This window comes from Bombyx mandarina, chromosome 07 (genome assembly GCF_030267445.1).
Source record: "Bombyx mandarina strain Sakado chromosome 07, ASM3026744v2".
Lineage (NCBI taxonomy): Eukaryota > Metazoa > Arthropoda > Insecta > Lepidoptera > Bombycidae > Bombyx > Bombyx mandarina.
The window spans coordinates 7,661,697-7,673,876 of NC_143214.1; positions in this window are offsets into that span (position 1 = coordinate 7,661,697).

The window sequence follows — 12,180 nt, forward strand, 5'->3', positions numbered from 1 at the left end:
GCGAAAATAAAAACACTACGTTTTATTGTTCTTAGAGTAAAAGTTTAGTGAGGGATCTAAGTATATACTTAAGATGCATTGAAGCGTCTGTTATGAGTGTTTCGGATCCATAACCTTTGAATGTAACGTCTCTTCGCTACCTTCGTCTAGACTCTAGACTACAATCTGCAATATCACAAGTTTTAAGCTACAGTAACATAACTTAATCCATAATATTTTTAGGTTGCAATATTGAATGTGAAATTTGGAGCACAGTGGCGCTAGTCTTTTACAGCATTACGCTAACGTTTTGAACGTATATTTTCATTATGACTTATTTACTGGTGGCGAGACATATTGTAAAGCTCAGACGGGTAGGTATCACCATTTTGCCTATTTCTACCGCCTGAAAGCGTGGGGTGATTTTCAGGATATTTTCAAAATAACCCTTTTACTCATATATGTTCATAAAATATTTATAACTACTGATATCATGCACCCCACGCTTTTTTTACAATAAAATCATTTTTTCTTACACAATTTTTAATTAAAATTTATTAAAATCTTCTAAATTCCACCTCTACGCAGACGATCTCCAGCTATATCGCCACTTCTCGGAGCCTGAAGTTGAATCGGCTATTGCTGCGATGAACAGTGATCTGAAGTCTATCAGTGAATGGGCAAAAACCTACGGTCTGCACATTAATCCGGGAAAATCACAGGCTATCATTATAGGGGGTAAACAATTGCGCAGTAGACTCAGCGATCGTATACTCCCCCCAATTTATTTGGATGGGACTCAAATAACTCTAACCGATTCAGTTAAAAACCTGGGTGTTATTGTAGATCGACATCTTTCGTGGAGTTCTCACGTTGCTGAGATTAGTAGGAAGGTGCACTTTGCCTTGCACTCGTTGAGATGTCTGCAGGGCTTCTTACCTCAGCATACAAAAATATCTCTCGTCCAAGCTCTCATTCTACCCATAATTGATTACGCCGATGCCTGCTACTTGGATGCCACTGAGGAGCTCTCAAACAAGCTTGAGAGGATGCAAAATCTATGTATCCGTTTTATATACAATCTCAGAAAATTCGAACATGTTTCTCATTTTCGCAAAGAACTTAAATGGCTCCCTATACGCCTTCGTAGGAATACTCGAATATTATGTCTCCTATTCAATATCCTACATAAGCCCACTTCTCCCTTATATTTACGTGAGCGATTCTCTTTCATTCGTTCTCCTGATGCTCCCTGCAGGTCCAACCAACGTTCTGTTTTGTTATTCCCTTCCCACAAAACCAGTTTCTATTCTCACTCCTTTACTGTGCACGCGGTCAGACTGTGGAATTCGTTGCCGGCTGACATCCGAGTTTGCAAGTCTGTTTCTGTTTTTAAATACAAATTCAAACAATTTTATCTCTCATCAACCGAATGATCATGGTTCTATACTCTTCGCATATACGAGTGTTACTATATTACTTATAATATTTGCTATGTGTATGTGCATTACTATAATTCTCATGTTGTATTTGTTATTTTAGTTATGTGTTATTTGTTCTACACACACTTATCACTTTTTATTATTATTCTCATTATCCTCTCGCAGGTCTGCTGGAAGAGATTTCTCAAAGAAATAAGCAGTGCCTTTGTACATAATTTTCCTATTACTCTGTACTGTGTCTTGTTTTCTGTGTGTACATTAAAAAAAAAAAAAAAAATTTCTATTTTTTAGTTGGATCTTCTATAAAAGCGTATTTTGTTAGTTTTTTTAAGCTATTATTTATTTTTATTGCTTAGATGGTTGGGCGAGCTCATGGCCCACCTGGTGTTAAGTGGTTACCGGAGCCCATAGACATCTACAACATGTGTAGTGAGTTGTGGGGTCTCAGTTTTAATAGTACAACGGCTACACCACCTTTCAAACCGAAACGAATTACTGCTTCGCGGCAGAAAATAGGTGGGGTGGTGGTACCTACCCGTGCGGACTCACAAGATGTCCTACCACTAGTAAATGTGGGTTGTTAGCGCATTTTCACAGTGAATACATAAGTAGAGATATAATCAAAGTGAAAATAGTTTTCCTATCGTATCCAATTTCTATAATTAGAAGAGTGACATGTCATGTTATACAATTAAGGCCTTGTTTTGAAATGGATGTCGGTATTCGCGTCTTAATGTCTCTGGGCTCTTGTTACTACTTAACATTTTATGAACACTAAGAATATTTGCAAAAAAAAATAACTATCAATTAATTCATGCAAATTAATTGAAAAATAATTTAGTAGGAACTCAATGAAAATGAATCTAGTGATTTTAAAAATGCACACTTTATTCGAAAGCTGTTCTGTGCTGTGACGTATAAGCACGGATTAGATATCGATACATATTCCTATTTATTTTTTAGATTTTGAGCGTCCATACGCACAAAATACCGTAGTCTTTTGAACTTCTAGATGTTTCAATAAGCTATTTATTGGAGTACAAATAAGTTTCCGCCGTTTTTTGTCGAAAAATTAATATTGATTATGAAAGAACGGTAATTTAAATTTAATTGAAGTATTGTCCATCACTAGCAGCTACTTTTTCCTATCTCTCAGGCAGAGTTCGGATTCCACGTCTGAAGAGCTCCTCGTATTTTGAGGCTATCCATGAATCAACCCAATTTTTGGTATCTTCATATGATGTAAGCCGCTGCTCCGACAGAGCATGTGCCATTGACCGGAACAGATGATAATCAGACGGGGCAATGTCTGGTGAATACGGCGGGTGAGGTAGTACTTCCCAATTAAGTGTTTTTAAATAATTTTTCACTGGTACCGCTACATGCGGACGAGCATTATCATGGAGCAGAATAATTTTGTCATGTCTGGAGTAGTATTGAGGGCGTTTTTCCTTCAGAGATCGACTCAATCTCATCAATTACGTTCGGTAGGGCTCCAGTGATTGTTTCCCCTGGATTAAGCAACTCGTAATACACCACACTCAGCTGATCCCACCTAATAGACAGCATGAATTTTTATCCATGAATATTCGGTTTTGCTGTGGATGTTGACGCGTGGCCAGGTAGTCCCCATGATTTTCTTCTTTTTGGATTATCATAATGTATCCACTTTTCATCAACAGTGACGATTCGATGTAAAAAACTTTTTTTTGGTGCCTAGCTAGCAGCATTTCACTCATGCATAATCGGCGTTCAACATCTCTCGGCTTTAATTCGTATGGAACCCAATTACCTTGTTTTCAGCACTATATGTTTTGTTTTGTCGTGCGCACATAACTTATGTTGCAAGCCAGATTTTGTTTCTTTTTACTTGTGTTTTTTATGTATCTTTTTAGCTTGTGATGTGTATTGTGAGACTAACAAAAAAAAATCGTTGCACCTCTTTAAATTAAAAAATTAAATTAAAAGTTCCCGCAAATGACGCTTATTTGGTTCAAATTTTAACATTTTTGGATAAAAAAAATATATATCATGCTAATACGGAGTTAATAATATGATAGGGTTAAGTTGTTCTTAAATAATCAACTTAATTTTCAAGCCGATTATTATCTGTGAATTCGAACGTAAGCCTCGTGCCACGCCATCTTTCTCAAAACGGCGGAAACTTATTTGTACACCTTTATATATTTCTTTATCTTAGCCGTTTGCACTCTCGGCGGAGTGGTCGTGGTCATCAGTTTGCGTGGTGATGCGCTTCACAATACTTACGTCGCCATTCCATCGTGGCGTTTCATGTACACTCGTTGAAGCTCGGTCCGCGCTTAAGCTGCCTTTATTTGGTCGGTCCATCGTAACAGTAATCTGCCGCGCGGTCAGACCATGTACAATAATAAAATAAAATCTAAAATCTGTTGGCGAAGAAATCACTTATTTGCCGTCGGCATTGCATTTCTTTGTCTGCTTTGTTGAGTCATTTATTATGTATGTATTTAAATTATCCAAACACTTGACTACATTTTTGGAATCTATGTATATGTTTTGATAACGAGGATAACGTCACAATACCATTTCGCTTTACTGAGCTAAGGAAATGTAACTAGACTCTAGTGGAACTGAAGGAAAGACTATTTCCATTCTCGAGAACAATTTTGCATCGTGTGCAGAGCGATCTGAATTCTCTTGGAACATAAAACCGATATCGGAACGCGAACGAAAGTATTTGAAATACTAAATTTGAAACTCTGTGTGATGTAAACATTTTCACATCAATTTTTTTTAAATCTATATAATATTTTTCTTTTTCCAGTAGATGGCTAATTGAATCTCGGCCCTCCTGGTTTTAATTGGCTATCAGGGCCCTATAGAAAAAATACGTGAATACTGCCAACCACGCCGAGAGCCGAGCTTGAAGTCTGAATTGGAATGAAAGAAACGCAAAATTTTGCACGACGTCCGCAAAGAAAATCATCTTATTCAACAATTTTAACCTATTAAACGAAAATAGTAAAATACTCTACCATTTAGAGTTTGATATTTTAATCACTATTAAAAACACACCCGCAAATTAATTCACAAATTTATTCTTGAATCGAAATCGAAATCGGTCGAGCCGTTTCGGATTTTCAAGATTCTAAGATTAGCAAGGGATTAAAATTTACATTAAAAATTTGTTTGAAAAAGTATTCTTTATATCTCGATGCTTAACGAGTTTGAGTCAAACATGATTCTTATTTGTTTTTTTTTTTTTTTTTTTTTTTTTTTTTTTTTTTTTTTTTATGATTGAAAGTTTACTGGTGGCCCGAAGGCCTTTCCAGTTTCACCAGGACAGGTGGACGAGCAAAGGCTCAGCCAAGAGGGGTGGGATTTGCTAACAACTGCCCGAGCGCCTCCGAAGGAGACCTAACAACTCAAGAGCAATTGTTTCGCGAATGAATCTACTACCGGATCGGAAGCGCGACCCGCTGAGAAGATCCGGCGAGAAACTCAGCGGGCTGATGCATGGGTTAGGTTGCACGTCGACCTCTTTGTCGAGTTCGACGAGTACGGTTACCGGGGTCCCTAAGCCTGCCCCTAGTATTAGAGCTGAAGGCATCTAATGCAAAGGTTATTGGATCTGATGGATCCGTAAGGACGTGTCTAGGGCGTCGACGGTGACTGGCTCCTGCATGATCAGGATTCGGGGAGTAGTCAGCGGCGGCAACGATAAGGCGATTATCATGACGCATAGCCTTATCGAAGTATCGTTCCGACGCTGATTTCATGTATTTCCGAATTGATTCGAGGCCCAGGTCGTCGTGTAGGTCAACGTTCCTCACGAACCACGGAGCCCCGACAGCTAACCTGCAAAAGCGGGATTGTAGGGATTGGAGGGTATCTATGTGTGTGCGGGCCGCGTGAGCGAACACCACACTCGCGTAAGTCATGACGGGCCTTATGCAAGTTTTGTAAAGTGTCACCTTGTTCCGAAGGGACATTTTACTCCGCTTACAGATCATGGGGTAGAGTCTACCGAGAATAAACGCGGCACGGTCACGGACTGATTTTATATGCGGGCGGAATGTCATCGATGCATCCAGGGTAACGCCCAGGTACTTGACCTTCCTGGCCCAGGGTATGGATTGACTAAAGAGAGTAATCGGGGGTGTGAGATTCCTCCTCCTAATACGGGAGGAAATCCGTGTGGAGCTTCCCCTCTGAAATAGCACCGCAGTACTTTTCGCTGGGTTGATGTCTATGCGCCATTTTCGGAACCACTGTCCTAGGGCTAGGGCTGCGCTCTGAAGCTTCTTCGCGATTAGGGACTTATTTCTACTAGAATAGTAAACAGTCGTGTCGTCGGCGAATAAAGCTAAATGGGTCGGCGGCGACCGGGGAATATCGTTGACGAATAAGCTAAATAGGAGGGGTGAGAGGACAGAGCCTTGCGGGACTCCAGCTGTGAGAGGTCGTGGGGAGGAGCGGGTTCCCTCGACTCGATATCGAAAAGAGCGGTTCGACAAGAAGTCCCGTATGATGAGCACGAGACTATCCGGCACGCCCATGTTGAATAGTTTGAAAATCAAACCATTGTGCCAGACTTTGTCGAACGCTTTTGCGACGTCGAAGAAGAGAGCTCCCGTGTATAACGGTTTTGGTCGATTAAGCCCCACAAGAATGTGCTCCGTGAGGCGGTGCACCTGTTGAACGCATGAGTGATTTGTACGGAATCCGAATTGTTCATCGATAAGAATGCCCTTGGATGAGACGAAGTCTCTGAGGCGTTTGTAGAGCAGACGCTCATACAGTTTGCCTAGAGACATGAGGAGGCTAATCGGGCGGTAGCTCGTCGGATGATTTTTTGGTTTACCGGGTTTATGTATGCCGATAACGTCCGCTTCTTTCCACACCGCGGGAAAGATACAGTTCGCCATAGCGGCATTGAAAATAGATGCCAACATCACGATGAGTTGGACGGGTAGAAGTTTAATAACGCGGTTAGATATACCGTCGGAACCGGGAGCCTTGCGAGGACGTAGGTCTTTGATCAAGTCTTTAACTTCTATCGGGGTGACGGGTGGTAACGCATCCGATGGTGGCAAGGAGGCTCTGCGTTCTACCTCACTGTCTACTAATTCTACATGAACAGGGTCCACGGATTGAGTGCTGGGCGTGCACTGGGTTTGCAATGTATCGGCCAGCAGCTCTGCTTTTTCGTCATCATCGAACGCCGCGAGTCGGCCTGAGGGGCCTACGAGGGGGAGCATAGTTACTACCGTATCCGATTTGAGAGTACGAGCTAAGCGGTAGTAAGACCTTTGGGAGGGCGCGAGTCCTTCTAAGAAATCAGACCATCTGGCATCTCGGACTTCGGCGATGCGAGACTTTACGTCGCGTTGTAGGGCACGCATTCGAATACGATTTTCCGCGGTAGGATACCTGTCGTAGGCGCGTATCGAGGCGTTCTTAGCTCTAAGGAGTTCCCTAATATCGTCGGACAATTTGAAGCGGTGAAGGAAGTCCTCCGCTACAACTTGTTTCGATGACCTATCTAATGTCGAGGTGATGTGTGACGTTAAGATGTCTATGGCTTCAGCGGTATCCTGAGGAGACGGGATAGAGTCCGGGTTAAACGGGAGCGATGGTGGATCAGATTCAGCCAGGCTGATGCCCAGCGTGTGCCAATCCACCACAGTCCTCGTGACGGGAACGGAATCGGGAGCGCGACCGAGCTTCATAACGACGGGACGGTGGTCTGAATCTAACTCTGAAACTACTTCGATCGAGTGTAAGCGCAGAGTTACGTTTTTTAATAACGCTATGTCGAGTATATCCGGGCGATGCGCGATATTTAGCGGGTAGTGAGTCGGGGTTAGCGGAGCGACGATATCGAAGGCGAGATCATCGACTAACGCGTCAAGCCGCCTGCCATTCGGGGTTGTGGTGTGTGAGTTCCACCTGATGTGTTTACAATTTAGGTCGCCCGCCAGAATGACAGAGCTCCCCATACCGAGCAGCGCCTCGATATCACTGCTTAGAACGATCTTATCCGGTGGAAGATAAACGGACGCGATAACGATCGGCGCGTGTCCCGTCAGTGAGATTCGGCACACTAATGCTTCGATATTAGCGAGCGCGGGAGGATCGAGCGGGACGCAATGCAGGGCTCTTCTATAGTAAATGACGGTACCACCACCACGGGCAGAGAGCCTGTCGTTCCTGACCATGTTATAGTTCGCGATTTTAGGGTCACGGCGCGCGGGCTTAAGTAGGGTCTCCTGCACTAAAAAGATATCAATTTGATGGTCACGCAAAAAGTCAGAAACCTGATCACGTTGATTTGCGAGACCGTAAGCGTTAAAAAATCCTATCGTTACGGATAGGGGCTTTATTCTACTTATATACGCCATTGATTACCGGCGGAGTGAGGGGAGGACGTACGTATTTAATGACGCGTATACGTCGGCGTATTGCTGCACAACGGCGATAAAGTGTTGTGCAGTGGAGGCAGCGCGAATGGCGTCGCCCAAAGCGTTAACGCGCTCAAAGTTGATCGCCTGAAAGAAGTCGATCGCTAAAGCGAGATTTTCGGACGCGGTCGTAGGGCAAGTCGCGGGAGAGGGACGAGTCACGGGGGCGGGACGAATCGCGGAGGAGGGAGTTGTAGCCGTGTTCGTGTACGGCAGCGGTTTTGCCCAGGCCGAGACACTGGGCACCGCCGCCGGAACGAACGCTGGCTTAGCCTGCGACGCAGAGGGTGCCGAGGCTTTGATGTCTGGGCCGGAAGCTCGGAGGCGGTTTTGGCGGGCGACGCGGCGATTTATTTTAGGGGCTCGGGGGCAACCACGGTAATTCGCGGGGTGACCCTGTGTTCGACACAGGACGCAGCTAGGCGGTTCCGTCGCGGTTTTTTGGTCGCGAGCGCAGAGGGCCGTGGCGTGATCGCCCAAACACTTAACACATCGGGGGCGCGCGTGACAGTTACGGGAAGAGTGCCCGTACAATTGACAGTTATGGCACTGGCTAGGAGTGCCTTTTTTATGGGGGGCTTCGATGGCGATACCGGAGAGCCTACAGACGGTCTGTGTGTTGAAGATTTTCTTACCCTCGGGGGTAGGCTGGAGGGTGACTAGAACCATATTATATGGCTCCCTACCGCGACCGGTGTGCATACGGTGCACAGAATTCACTGGAAAGCCCTGTTCTAACAGATCGGCCTTGACGAGCTCTACATCTAACTCTTTAGGGATTCCGCGTATTACAACGCGGAGTTCGCGCTCCTCCTGGAGCGTATAAGTATGGAAACTTATACGTTCCTTACGGAGGTAAGAAGAGAGGGCCCTATGGTCGTCGGGTGTTTGAACCTTAATTTGAATGCCGTTCGCGAGGTTACGGGCATTCGTGAAATTTATATTTTTGGCCTTAAGGGCCAGGCAAACTCGATCCCAAGCTGCCTTCTCCTGAAGGATAACCGGGGGAGGGGTCTGGGTTTTATTTTGTGCCACCGGACGCGGCGACGGAGTGGCACGGGCTGGGGGCGCAACGGGAGTCTGAGGGCGGGGGCGCGACGCGTTCACGGCTTTGCTAATTTTAGCGGCCGCGGGAGCTCGAGACTCCGCGGCACGCTTCTTACCCTTCTGTACCAGGGTGAATCCATCCGTCGATGAGGCGGGGGCGAGGTCGACCTCCATGTCCGAGTCAGAGTCGGAGCACGAGGAGGCGGGTGCAGGCGACCTACGAGCAAGTGTAGGTGCTTTAGAGGGCGCGACGGAGGCCGCGGATGATCGCTCAGCTGAAACGATGGTCACGGCGGACGACGCAGCAGCTTTTCTCGCCAGTATAGGCGACACGGGAGCGGCAGGCACGACAGAGGCTGCGGTGCTCAATGCAGAAGCTCTGCACGCAGGTACAGGCGACGCAGGAGCAGCGAGCGCGGCGGAGTCCTCGAGAGGGCTCGCAGTGTGATTGGCCTTGAAGGCCAGAAACTCTGAGGCGAGCTGTGGGTGGCGAAGTCGGAGGAATTCCGCGAATACAGCGTCCATGATCGCTGAGTACCCAGGTGGGGCGGCCCCGGGTCTTGAAAACACTCGCCTTGCGGCGAGGCCCCAACTTCTCGGACCTGAGCGGTTCTATTGAACACAGGTGGCAATACGGCGCGATTACTACAGGACAAAGAAAAAGCACAACAAACCTGAAATTACAAAAAGAAACAAAACAAATAAATACTTGCAGGAAAACACTTTGTCGGCAAATGTTCCACGAACACAAAAATAACTAAAACAAAACAAATAAAAGCTTCCAGGAAACACACTTGGTCGGCAGATGTATCACGAACACAGGCCGCGCGAACAATGGCCGGGCTAACAAAAGCCGGGCGAACAAAGACCGGGCGATCGAGTGGACGATGAGCACGTCCGCACGTGACGGGTGCCTCTATCGGAATGTTCTTATTTGTACCATTGTAGACTAACTAGCGAGATCACGGCCTACCTATGTCATCATTCACCGAAGGAAACAGACGTAGAACCAAACTACCAAACATAGTTTACCACTATTAGTCAAAGTACGAATTTTTGAGAAGAATTAAAATGTAAATAAGATATCCAGGTTGATGACCTCAAAGTTGTATTAGCATCATGAGTAGGACGTCTTATCGAGGTCAACAATTTACAGGAAATAACAAAGGGAAAGTCTCCCACCGAGCGGGTATTATTGTTCAGTGTACCAACAGAATTTGTGTTGTTGTTGAAAATTTTAGATGTGCAAGACTCTTAAAATTATTATTTTATTTCGTTCATTCAAACAGTACTCTCTTCGTAATAGACATCTCCATAACTCTCGGACATTTCGTTGGCGAGTTTATTTACCTCGGAAATTTACTTGCCAGGGAGAAAACGAACGGGAGATCAAGAGAAGGACTCAAATGACCGAAACTGCGGTAAGCAAGCTTATGTGTATTTGGCAGGACAGAAAAGTCTCCAATGCTACCAAGATGAAACTAGTCCGGACGTTGGTTTTCTCGATTTTTCTCTATGGTGCAGAGTCGTGTTTTTTTTTTCCTACCTAAGCTGAGAGCCTTGAGAGGCTATTTCAGCGTAACCTTAACTAGTAGGTGAGCTTACGAGGCTCAAACCTGATGATGCTGCTAACATGAACCCTAGCAAGAGTCGTGCTTCGCAGAATCTACCGCCGGATCGGAAACGCGACCCACTGAGAAGATCCGGCGAGAAACTCAGTCGGCTGTGTCTGAGGGTTGATAGAGTCGTGGACGATTCGAGTAACAGAGCAGAAAAAAAATAGTAGCGTTCGAGATGTGGTGTTGGCGAAGAATGCTCATCATACCGTGGACCCCCAAGAGCACAAACCAATCTGTCCTCGAGCAACTTTGCGTAGAAACGAGACTGTCAACGATTTGTTACCAAAGTGTTCTTGGTTACTTTGGTAACATTGCTCGGCGGCCACCAGACAACCTTGAAAAATTGGCTGTGGTGGACAACGTAGAAAGGAAAAGATCCGCCGACCGGCCGCCAAGCCGTTCAGCGGTAAGATCAGATAACCGCGCTCACCGGACTCTCTGTTGCTACCGCCCTGAGAGAAGCCGAAAACCGAACAAAATGGAAGCTGATCGTACAAAGAGCCACGAAAGTCTTTCAGGGACACGACCTTCAACAACGAAGTATGCGACTAAGAAGAAGAATAGGCATCGCAATAGGCATACCATTATTTTCTGAGCAGCTCAAGAAAGACTTTTATTAAACAACATCACATCCCTGGTTAATCTATGATATATTTTTTTATTGCTTAGATTGGTGGACGAACTCACAGCCCACCTGGTGTTAAATGGTTACTGGAGCCCATAGACATCTACAAAGTAAATGCGCCACCCACCTTGAGATATAAGTTCTAAAATTCTCAGTATAGTTACAACGGCTGCTCTACCCTTCAGACCGAAACGCATTACTGCTTTACTGCAGAAATAGGCAGGGCGGTGGTACCTACCCGCGCGGACTCACAAGAGGTCCTACCACCAGTAAAGTATGAACGATTGAAATGCAAATTTTAGTAGCAACTACCTGAATTTGGGCAAACCCTAAATAAATAACATATTATTTTATGAAATTTAATTACATAAAGGCCTTTATTTAACAATTATGTGTTATATTGTTCGGTTCTCTCGTGAGACCACTTCAGGCGCGCAGTTAACCGACTATTTTTTCTCACCCACGTCGCTGAAACGACTCCGGCAGTCCACTTACAAAGTTCTTCACTTACCGAGTGCCCCATTGTGTTGTAACAGCCCCGAAGCAAAGTCTTTGTTGTTATACCCTTTGTTATACAGTGCTCCTACAAAACAAGCGTATAAACGAACGGTCAATGGTAAGCTTCGTTTGATTATATAAATTTACAAGCCGTACTCGCCCGCTTCGCTGGGGATTTAAAATTAACATTATTATTTATTGTCATTACTAATAAGGAGTCCAACACTCATATAAATATTAGTCTATCCATTAAGTACATGTATTTTCTACATGTATACCAAGTTTCAAGTCAATCCGATGCATGGTTCAGTAGTAATAACGGAACATCCGTAAAAACCACTGTAGATTTATAATATATTAGTATAGATTAAGTTTATTATGGATTTGTGAAAACAGTTTTACTTGCGTTCATACAACATTGGATATTCCTTTTAGTAGTTATGGTTTGAACTATTTAAAAGCTTTATTAGCGACAGGCCACGTGGAAACCATGCTGCTACCGTCTATTTTGAGAAATAAATTCG